Source organism: Chrysochloris asiatica, unplaced genomic scaffold, assembly GCF_000296735.1.
Source record: "Chrysochloris asiatica unplaced genomic scaffold, ChrAsi1.0 scaffold00206, whole genome shotgun sequence".
NCBI lineage: Eukaryota > Metazoa > Chordata > Mammalia > Afrosoricida > Chrysochloridae > Chrysochloris > Chrysochloris asiatica.
In genome coordinates, this window is record NW_006408724.1 from 4,289,731 (window position 1) to 4,301,264 (window position 11,534).

An 11,534-nucleotide genomic window follows, 5' to 3' on the forward strand; every position below is an offset into this window, starting at 1 on the left:
TGCTACAATCTTATGAACTTGACCTATACTTATGGATGTAGAAATTCAAATTACCAACTGAGAGGGAAGGAGTCTTCACATCCAAGATAAATCCTATCCCCTCTGTATACAGGGTGATAGAGATGGTTAGACATTGGCTACCTAAGATGAGGGGCGATAAAAGCACGAAGTCACTGGCTTACAAGTTCTCGAGAGGGAGTTTACTTTCAGAGTGTGCGGGGGGAAAGTAGAAGAATCCCCAACGAATAGTTTTCATCTTGTTTAGACAGGTCTAGTGAATGGAGATAGGGTTAAGATTCTTATGATTCAATAGTGAGTAATTGTTAACATGACTAATTGTGACTCTCACAACTGTAAAGGTAGAAGTTTTGTAACAAAAAGAGGGGAATAGTTAATCTTTACAGTCCAGGAACAGAGAACCCTAGGGCCATCAAAGGAGAAGAGCATGAGCGGAATGTGGGACCCTATCCAGAGAAACAGTGACACCAGAGATAGAGACAGAGATAAGGACATGACTCTAGACTCATGGAAAAAGAAAGGCTTTGTGCTGGCAGCCAGGAGGCAGGCTTGCAGAATGTGTCCTTTTGTTGTTTAAATGATTATATATTCCTGAGAATTTTGTGTACATACCACACCCCAAAACAAACAAACAAACAAACAAACAAAAAACCAGAGGGAATAGAAGCAAATACTGTTGAATGATGATGCATGGAGGAGATTGTAATCATTGCAATGGAACGATGAATGTAAAACTGATGTTCCCCCATATAAACTATCACTCAATTCCCCATAAAAGCTTAAAGAAATTTAATTGAGATTTAGCAGAAATTAAAAATAGAACATAATTTAAGTTTTGTAATGACAAAATACATTAAGCTATACACTTTGCTCAAAATATTGCCATTTCTGGGAGACAACCTATTGCAAGAATGCATGTAGCAATAAATTCCCTTTAAAAAGCTGAGAACTAGCTAAAATGTGAGACATTCTTTATGAAGAGAAAGAAATTACGACTGTTGCATCCAGTAAATTGGTGTGTTTTAATGCTCAGGACTAGTATGTTCCATAGCAAAATCAAAAGATTTGTATAACATTTTCTCAAGCATTGAGTTGTGGAAACTTCTGGAAAGGAGAAGAGAAGAGTTGAGATCTCAGCTTTTCAATTTTAGAAGCATAAAGACCCGTTTTGCAGAAGGTGTTTTGACGTCAATATTACCCTTGTCCCACTGAGCTCTAGAGTGCAAGTTGTGAATAACATTGTGTGATTAACTGAGATGCTGTTTACTACTTTTTTCTTACTTCCTTTCTTCTGTCTTTCCGTCCTTTCCCTCTCCTTCTCAGTCCTTTCCCCTCCCTCCCTCTTTCACTCTCTTCCTTTCCCTTTATTTCCTTCCTGTCTTTCAGCAATCCTAACTTCTTCCCTCGCTCCCTCCCTTTTCTTCCCATTTTAATGAGAAAGTGTTTTCACTTAGTTGACAAACAACAAGGTTCATGGAGTGTGTGATGAGTCACCAAGTCCCAAGCAGTCCAAAGGTTGTCTGAATGAAGAGATGCTCACGCCAAGGAGCTCTGGGTAGAGAAGGTCTGTGTGGACCCAGAGGAGGCAGGCCCATCTGTGGAATCCTTTTTTCTACAAGTGTCAATTCCTCGGTACCTCTCTGCCATAATCTTCTTCTTTTTTAATTTGGAAATATTCTCAGGTTGTCTCTCCTACTTCCATAGTCAAGTGGAGAATAATAATAAAAATAAAACTTTAAACTTGGGAATGAAACCCATATTATTCCCTGAATACAAGATACAAGCGACACTTTTGCATCTCCATGAGATTCGGTTTTACTTATGTCACAGTGTGAAGAACTGGCTAAGTCCCATTGTTGCTCTGTCTACTGGCGTGGTTGGAAGTCCTTCTCTTTATTCAGGCATGGGCATTGATTTTTTGACAGTGTTTAGTATTAAAAGTTATAAATCCACATGCAGTAGAACCATTGGGCCATAAATATCTGTGAAAGTGGAAACGTGGTAACTGTTTGAGGAGGGATTCCTTGTGGTACTGTTCCTCAATGCCCAGATCAATGCTGTTGGAGACAAGATAAGATGCAGGGTTAAACCTGCACACCATGGAAACATTTAAACAAGCTTTAAAAAAAAATTATGCCATTTTAAAAATATTTCTTTGGCACAAGTCATGTGTCAGATTTACCTGCAACGTTTATGAGGTGCTGCTGTATTGTGTACTGCGTCCCATAAAGAAGAACAGAAGCGCTGACACATTTGGGTCAGCCCTGTTTCCTTTGTTGTTGTTGTTGTTGTTGTTAGGTGCCATCAGATTGATACCGACTCAAAGCAACCCTGTGTACAACAGAACGAAACACTGTCCAGTCCTGGGCCAACCGCACAATTGTTGCCACACTTGAGCCCATTGATGCTGCCACTTGGCCAATCCATATCACTGGGGTTCTTCCTCTTTTTCTCTGACCCTCCACCTTACCAAACATGGTATCCTTCTCCAGCGACTGGTGCCTCCTGACAATATGTCCGGAGTATGAGAGATGAAATTTGGCCATCCTGGCCTCCAAGGAACACTCTGACTGCACTTCTTCCAACACAGATCTGTTTGTTGGTTCTTTTGGCAGCCCATGGCACTTTCAATATTCTCCTCCAACACCATAACTCAATAGCATCAATTCTTCTACGGTCTTCCTTATTCATTGCCCAGCTTTCACATGCATATGAGGCTATTGAAAATACCATGGCTTGGGTCAGGCGCACCTTAGTCCTCAAGCTGACATCTTTGCTCTTCGACATTTTAAAAAGGTCTTGTTTCCTTTGGGAGTCCATTTATTTGTAGATACTTTCTTTATTTGTAGATACTTTATTTGTAGTACCAACAAGTCCAGTTAGCAGCTTCCATCTACTCTGCCTCTTACTGCTTGTTCTTTCTCACCTGGAGTTGTCACAGACCAACCCAGACTCAATTTTTTCTGGATTACTGTTCTCTTTGCAGGCACCCTGGCTCCCTTCCCATCCATCTTCCACACAGTGGTCAGGCTGCTCCGTTCATGTCTTCTCCTGAGGAAACCTTCTAATGCCTTTCCATTTTTTGATTGGCTAAGGTGTAATCGGGGACAAAGTGATTATATGTCATATGGAAAACGGGATTTGTTATGAGAATTAGACCTTACTCAGTTGTGGGAGAGCTGGGGAAGTGCATTGAAAATCAATTCCCTAAAAGTCAATTTGCCAAATAACCACTGCATCCGCAATTATCAGACAAATACCTGATACCAGGTCTAACACCAGGTTTAGGTTTACCCCATTTTGTCTCATCAAAGCTATTGAGGGTTCCAGAATTTCTACTCTTCATAGTATAAAATATGACTGAAAAGGATATTCAATATAGACAAATTTTTTAAGCATAATGACCAGAATGCCATAGTGGTGAAACACCATAGCAAAACTAAAAATATCCTCCTCTACCTCCCACCCCACCCCCCGAGCAGCCAATTCTTCAAGAATTAGACGGTTATTTGTAATTCTGAAATTGGCTTCTAGCAATCTGATTGTTTGTTCTTTAGATTATTTTCATTTTTTTACAAACATATTCAAAATAGTCTTTGCCCCTCTGTTTTACTACTTTTATTTTCTTCATAACATTTAGCTCTGTTTGGAATTATCTCATCTGTCAAAATTATTTTATTTAATTGTTTACTTCCTCACCACCAAATAACCGAGACTTCAGGAAGGCCTACATCTTGTCCATCTTGTTTATTAATATATCCACAGTCTAAATTTTCAACAAATGCATGCTTAAGTGATTGAATGAATGAATCTGGAAAATATAATTGATCATCAACTATATGAAGATTTTCATAGTGGTACAGACCTTTTTGGAGTCCTGAGGTGGCACTGTGGTTTTGAACCGTAAGGGTGGCTATGAACCGACTTGACAACACTTAACAACAAAAGCATTAACAGACATTTTTAGAACTTGGATAGGGCAATCTGATATAATGGATGACATTGATACTGGAGTATGGTTTTTATCAATCAAAACTTTTTCCTAGCAAATAGATGACTGTCTCTTCTTAACATTTCTAAACTTTTACATATATTCATTCATTGACTTAATCCAGGCAAAGCTCTTATGAAGTAGATATTATACCATTTTCACAAACTTACAAACAAGTCTAGAGAGTTTTTTTGGATGCCATCATTATGTTAGAATATTGACTGAAACTGTCAACCAAGGGATTCCATGAAGGTTGCATTTCATTTCTAGAGATTGTAAAGATCATTATAAGATTAATTAAAATGAATGACCTGTCTGTATTTTACCAAACAGTTATCTTGGTGTTTTTCTTAAAAGACAAATCCTATTACTGTCTCTGGTCTACAACTTAGTGCTGTTTTTTGATTCTCTCCCTCCTCTTTTATCATTTTTGTTTTCTTTCAGGCCTATATTGTTTTCTTCTATGTCCACTGGAGTTAGAGGTGTAGTTTCCTGTCTTTAAGCTATAATAGTAATTACAGAGTATCCTCAGACTCCGACTGCTCAAAGTTTACATCTAAAGTACTGTGTGCCCCCAGGTTACAAACAGAATCTGTTCCTGCATGTGGCTTTAGGTCTAATTTGGAAATAAGCCGGAACAGGTGCATACACTTCTTGTTTAGCTTTACTTTAGAGCCAGGTAGGAGAAAAATGTGGCAGTCTGCTTCCATAAAGATTTACAGCATTGGAAACCTTACGGGGCAACTATACTCAGTCCAACAGGGTCACTGTGAGTTGGAATTTACTCAGTGGCACTTGGTTTGGTTAGTGCAGGAAAAGACTCAAAGCCTTTTTCATGATTTAAAAGCTGCTTGTGCAGCAAATGAACATGATTGTGATGATGAATGTATTGTAAGCAGAAGTTGACCCGTCCTTTCAGTGTGAGCACAAATTTACATAGCTTTAAAGGGCCAAGTTTTGCTGTCAGTTCCAACTCCCCTACTATACACAACAGAACAAAACACACTGCCCAGTCCTGCACCATCCTCACAATTGTTGTTATATTTGAACCCATTGCTGCTGCCACTGTGTCAATCCATCTCATTGGCGGTCTTTCTCTTTTTTGCTTACGCTCCGCTTTGCCAAGTGTGATGTCCTTCTCCAGGGACTGGTTCCTCCAGATAACATATCCAAAGTATGAGAGACGAAGTCTAGCCATCCTGGCTTCTAAGGAGCACTCTGGCTGTTATTCTTCTAACACAGATTTGGTTATTCTGTTGGTGGTCCATGATACTTATAGTATTGTCCTCCAGCATCAAAACTTAAATGCATCATTTTTTCATTGTCTACCTTTTCATGCATATGAGGCAATTGAAAAATACCATGGCTTGGGCCAGATGCACTTTAGTCCTCAAACTAATGTCTTTGCTCTTGAACACTTTAAAGAGGTCTTTGCAGCAGATTTGTCTAGAACAATATGCCTCTTGAATTCTTGACTGCTGCATCTATGAGAATTGATGATTGATTCAAGCAAAATGAAGTCTTGGATAACTTCAATCTTCTCTACATTTATCATGATGTTATTTACTGTTCCAGTTGTATTTTTGTTTTCTTTACATTGAGGTGCAATCCATACTGAAGACTATAGTTGCCTTTAAATCTGACGTTCCTAACCTGGGAACTTAAAGTACAACAAGCTTTTGTTAAAGTGCTCATAGCTCCAGTTGTCTTTTAGCTTCTGTGCAGGCGTGTGCATTGCTGAAGCTGCCGATGGATGCTCTGCAAAATACCTGCAGTGTGCCTTTTGGTGAGGATGACTTCTCTGTGCATGGTTGTATGCTATAGCTCTTGTTCATTGTTTTCCTACTTGTTCTGTGGACTCTCCTTTGTAAGGCTATTGTTGTTGTTGTTACTTGTTGTCCAGTCAACCCTAATTCATGGCCACCCTTTGTACAACGTAATAACATTTTTCCAATTTTGTGCCTTCTTCACAATTGTTGATCTGCTCTAGTCCATTGTTGTGGCCACTGTGTGTTTTTAATGTCTTCCACCGTAAGGGACTCATCTTCCAGCACTGAGCAGAACAGTATTCTGTTGTGAGCCATAGGATTTTCATTTGGTCTTTTTTTTAAATTGGATAGTCAGGCCCTTCTGATAGATGAGTGTTGGTATTTCTATGATTTTTGTTGCTGTTGAGTGCTGTGGAATTGATTCCCACTCATAGTGACACTGTATAAGGTTTCTGAGGAGCTGCTGGTGGGTTAGAACCACCAGCCTTGTGGGTAGTAACCCAGTCCTTATCCTACAGCCCCATTCCAGGAGAGTCATTGGTTGCTCCTTATCTATTCATTGAGAAAAAATATTACTCCCAGACTGAATATAAGCTGAAAAGAGCTCCCTAACTGCATAAACTCCCCCTCAGAAAATCATTCCCAGTGACTGGTGACCACGCTCGACACCGATAAGGGGAAGTGAGGGAAAAACAGCAATGAAGTGGTGAGCTAAGCCCTACAACGTTCAATAGACTTCTGTGAACCCGGGTGAAGACCTGATTGGCCAGCAGTGTGGCGAGACCTGGGGACTCTTGGGCCCAGAGTCAGTAACATAGCCACAGAGGACTAGAGTGGAGAGTGAAGTGTCCAGCTGATAAGAAGAGAGGGCATATGTATAAGAACACCCACACTTGCAGATAATACCCACTTGTCCCGGCTTCAGTGACTGGATGATCAGAGTTCAACCAGAAGTAAGAAAAAGAGGAAAAAAAAAAAAAAAAAGTATTCTCATACAATTTGATGAACTTGACCTACACCTATGGAAGCAGTAGCTCAAAAGAGGGAACAAGTCCTAACAGCAAGAATCATTCCCACACCCTCCACACACAGAGTAGACAGGGATGGGCAACTTGGACATTGGCTACCCAAAATGGGGGGTGTAGGGCTTCAAAGGCAAGATGTGACTGGCTTACAAGCTTTCAAGGGGGAACCTAGATCCAGAGGGCCTGGAGGAAGGTAGAATCTCCAGTGAGTAGTATTCAATCTGACTAGGCGGGGCTGATGCAAGGAAATGCAGATGGGTCTCTTGTGATACGATAGTGAATAATTGTTATCAGGACTGATTGTGAGGGTTGGAAATGTAAAGGTACATGTTTTAAAGCAAGGAGGGAAGTGATTAACTTTTCAGTCTAGGAGCAGAGGTCCCTAGGACCATCAAGGGAGAAGAGCAGAGAGCAGGACCCTACCCAGAGAAGCAGTGATGCCTGAAATGGAGCTAGAGATGATGACGAGGTGTGATGGAGCAGGTGGAGACCTTAGATCAAGAGAGAGAGAGCAACTGTGTGCTGAAGACCTGGGGGCGGGGCACGGGGAAAGATTGCATGGAGGGGATTGTAACCATGACAACGAGACAATATACAATAGAATGAATGTAAAACCAATGTTCTCCCATGTAAACTATCACATAATTCACAATAAAACATTTAAAAAAAAAAAACAACAACTTATTCCCATCGAGTTGATTCTAACTCACTGTTAGAATCCTTACTGGACAGAGTAGAACTGTCCCAAAGGGTTATCTAACACTGCAGTCTTTATGGAAGCAGACTGCCATAGCTTTTCCTCATGCAGCAGCTGATGGATTCGAACCCCTGATCTTTCAGTTTACAGCTATGTGTTTAACCACTGTACCACCAGGGTTCCTCCTAACTGCATAGGAATGGTGAGTTCTAGCTATGCACACTGTCTCATGAACAGATATGCTCCGGCTAAGAGTAGTGTTTGGTTACAGTTTGTTCTTCAATCTTTTTTTTTTAATCCTCCAAGTGTAGGTTACATTGTGTTTTACCACAGGAAGCACCAATCTGTTCATCCAGAGAGTATTAGAGAAGTATCCTAGAAGAGGTGACATTTCTTAAGTGATTTTCTTTTGCACAAAACTTGAACCATACCAGCATTGTCCTTTCAAATCTACATCAATTAAATATGCAGTTTGTTATTCTTCTCATAAAAGTGATAGTGTTTTAATAATTTATCCAAGTTCCTGTCCCCCTGTGACTCTGGAACACGTCTGGAAGGCCATCAGCCAGAATGAGGGAAACAGCAAAATAGCCCATATAGAAGATTGGACCTATTGTTAATGATACTCTGATTTCATCACTGAAGGAACTAGCTACATATCCTTTCCACTTAGTACCAAGGAACAATGCATTGAACTGTGAGTTCCTAGACATATCAGTGAGAAATAGTGCCCTGTGCACTGACTGGCAACTCTATAGTGATTCTCTAAACAGATGCCATCTGTGTTCACCTTGCCCACTCTGTGAATTGTTTAGATGTTGGAAACTTGGCTGGCAGAAAAACACTATCAAATCAAAAGTAATGGCATACTAGCCACAAGGTCTTAAGTTGTGTCAGAGAAGCCTGAATCCATTATTTATGCACTGTGGACAAATACATCTCAAACTCCTGAGCTTTAGATAATTGCAGTGCCTTGGTGTAAAATTGGCCCCCTTTCTCTCATCTCTGACTTTGTGTTCACCATGTTTCACCTTGTATATACTAAGGAACCTGTTGACACTGTGGTGAGAATTTGAGCTGCTAGCCATAAGGTTGGTGGTTCAAACCCTTCTGCTGCTCCTTGGGAGAAAGATGAGAGGCTGTTTCTGTAAAGATTTAGTCTCGGGAACCCTAAGGAACAGTTTCTACTCTTTTCCTTAAGGTTTCTATGGGTTGGAATCAACTTGATGGTACTGGGTTTGGTTTTTGGTTGATGTGTATCCTATACTCACTAAGGACTCCTTGTGTAGCTTGGTAGGATCAACACTGGACTGTGAACCACAAGGTTAGTAGTTCAAACCCACCTGCTGCTCCTCAGAAGCCATAGGGCTGATATGAGTAGGAATCGACTCAATGACACTTAACAACAACATGTTTGAACAACTAGTCTGTTGGCATTTAAAAACAACAACATACCCACTAAACACATGTCTTTTACCTATTTCTGCCCCAATTCATCTTCCATCTAATCAACCACTTCCTCTTTTCAGAAATACCTTAAGTAATACATAATATTTCTTGGAATTAACACGGTATTTATTGAACTTGTAATATGTGCCAAACATTTTTACAGATATTTTTGCTTGTGATGTCTAATATAATGTAATCCATGCAACCTTATGAATTTATGTTATGATTCTCATTTACAGGTGGGCAAAAACTGGCACTCAGAAAGTGAGGTCTTCAAAGGCTTCAGGGAAAAATAGCAAATCTAGAATATTTTCTGCAGGAACCATTTGGGGGCATTGTAAGACCCTCTCTTCTGATTCTAGTAGTATTCTCCCCCTGTCTGGTTAATAGTCTGTGTGGAATGCTGTTTCAAGCAATTGTTTTGCTCTTGACCTTGTAGATGTTTGTCTTTTGTACCTTGTGCAGTGACTTTTTGGAGACAAGAACATCCCTTCATGGAAGCAATAGACTTTCAAAAAAAAAAAAAAAACGCTGAAATTGGGGCTCTTGCTGGCATTGAGAGAAATGTGGGGAATTTGTGTCATAAATGAAAGTCAGTAAAAGGATAAAGAGAAAACTATTTGCTCCTTTTCAGACACAGCAGAGTTCAGTCTCAATATGACCAAGACTGTGTTTCTGAGTGTATACCCTTTGTTGTTGTTGTCAGTTGCCATTGAGTCAGCTTGTATATAACAGAACAAAATGTGACCCAGTCCTTGCTTCATCTTCATGATTGTTGATGAGGTTGAGTCCATTGGTGTGGCTATCAATGCCAATCTATCTGATTGTATGTTTCCTTCATTTTCTCAAGCTTCTTATTTAACAACTATGATGACTTTTTCTAGGTATTTATCTTACCTGATGATCTGTCTAAAATAAGTTAGTCAAGCTCTCTCCATCCTTGCTTCTAAGAATTTTTCTGCTTGTATTTCTTCCAAAACTGATTTGTTAGTTCTTCTGGCAGTCCAAAGTATATTCAGTATTTTTCAACACATGCGCCCTAGACAAAATAATTTTATTTTATTTTTTTTTACTATTCAAATCCAGGTGTGTTCCCTTCAGTTGGGGCAAAATCTGCAAAATCATCAAAGTCAAAGATCTTGTCTTATGATCCTTTATATCTCTTGATTTCTGGCACACAGTAGCTCTTCAACTTTTGCAGACTTCAATAGTAGCCTCAGTATATTAAATCTAGCTGAAAATGGCAAATAAAATAGTTCTGAAACCAACTGAGGGGAAAGGTGTCTTCACCATCAACAATCAATGCTATCCCATCTGTACATAGGATTGATAGGGACAGGTAACTTAGATGTTGGCTACCTAAAATGGGGGGAGGAGAGTCTGTGAAGGCACAAAATGACTGGATTACAAGTTTTCAAGAGGGAGTTTAGTTTCAGAATGTGCAGTGGAAGGTAGAATTCCCACTGAATAGTTTTCATCTTGTCTAAACAGGTCTAAAAGAGATGGGGACAAGATTCTTATGATTCAATAGTGAGTAATTGTTAACATGACTAATTGTGACTGTCACAATTGTAAAGGTAGAAGATTTGTAACATAAAGGGGGAAGTAGTTAATCTTACATTCCAGGAACAGAGGACCTTAGGAGCATGAGCAGAATGTGGGACCCTATCCAGAGATGCAGCAACACTAGAGATGGAGGCAGAGATGAGGACATGGAGAGATAGATCAGCTGAGGACTCTAGACTCATGAAAAGGGAAAGGCTGTGTGCTGGCAACCAGGTGGCAGGCTTTCAGAATGTGCTCTTTGGTGGTTTATTTTATTATATATTCCTGAGTGCTTTTGTGTTGTTGTTGTTAGGTACCATCAAGTCAGTACCGACTCACAGTGACCCTATGCACAACACAACAAAACAATCCTGGGACAACCTCACAATTGTTGCCACGCTTGAGCCCATTGATGCTGCTGCTTTTCCAATCCAGCTCACTGGAGGTCTTCCTCTTTTTCTCTGACCCTCTACCTTACCAAAATTAATATCTCTCTCCAGTGACTGGTCCCTCCTGACAATATGTTCAAAGTATGAGAGATGAAGTTTGGCCATCCTGGCCTCCAAGAAGCACTCTGGCTGCACTTCTTCCAACACAGATCTGTTGGTTCTTTTGGCAGCCCTTGGCACTTTTAATATTCTCCTCCAAAGCCATAACTCAAAAGCATCAATTCTTCTATGGTCTTCCTTATTCACTGTCCAGCTTTCACATGCATATGTTGTTGTTGTTGTTGTTATGTTCTGTGGAGTCGTTCCAACACATAGCTACTCTGTACAGAGTTTCTGAGGCTGTAAATCTTTACAGGAGCAGAAAAGTCGGAACAACTCCACAGCACATAGCAACAGCAACAACATATGCATGTGAAAGCTGGACAGTGAATAAGGAAGACCTTAGAAGAATTGATATATAAATGAGGTTATTGAAAATACCAAGGGTTGGGGCAAGCGCACCTTAGTCCTCAAGCTGACATCTTTGTCCTTCAACACTTTAAAAAGGTCTTGTGCAGCACATTTGCCTAATGCAATACATCATTTGATTTC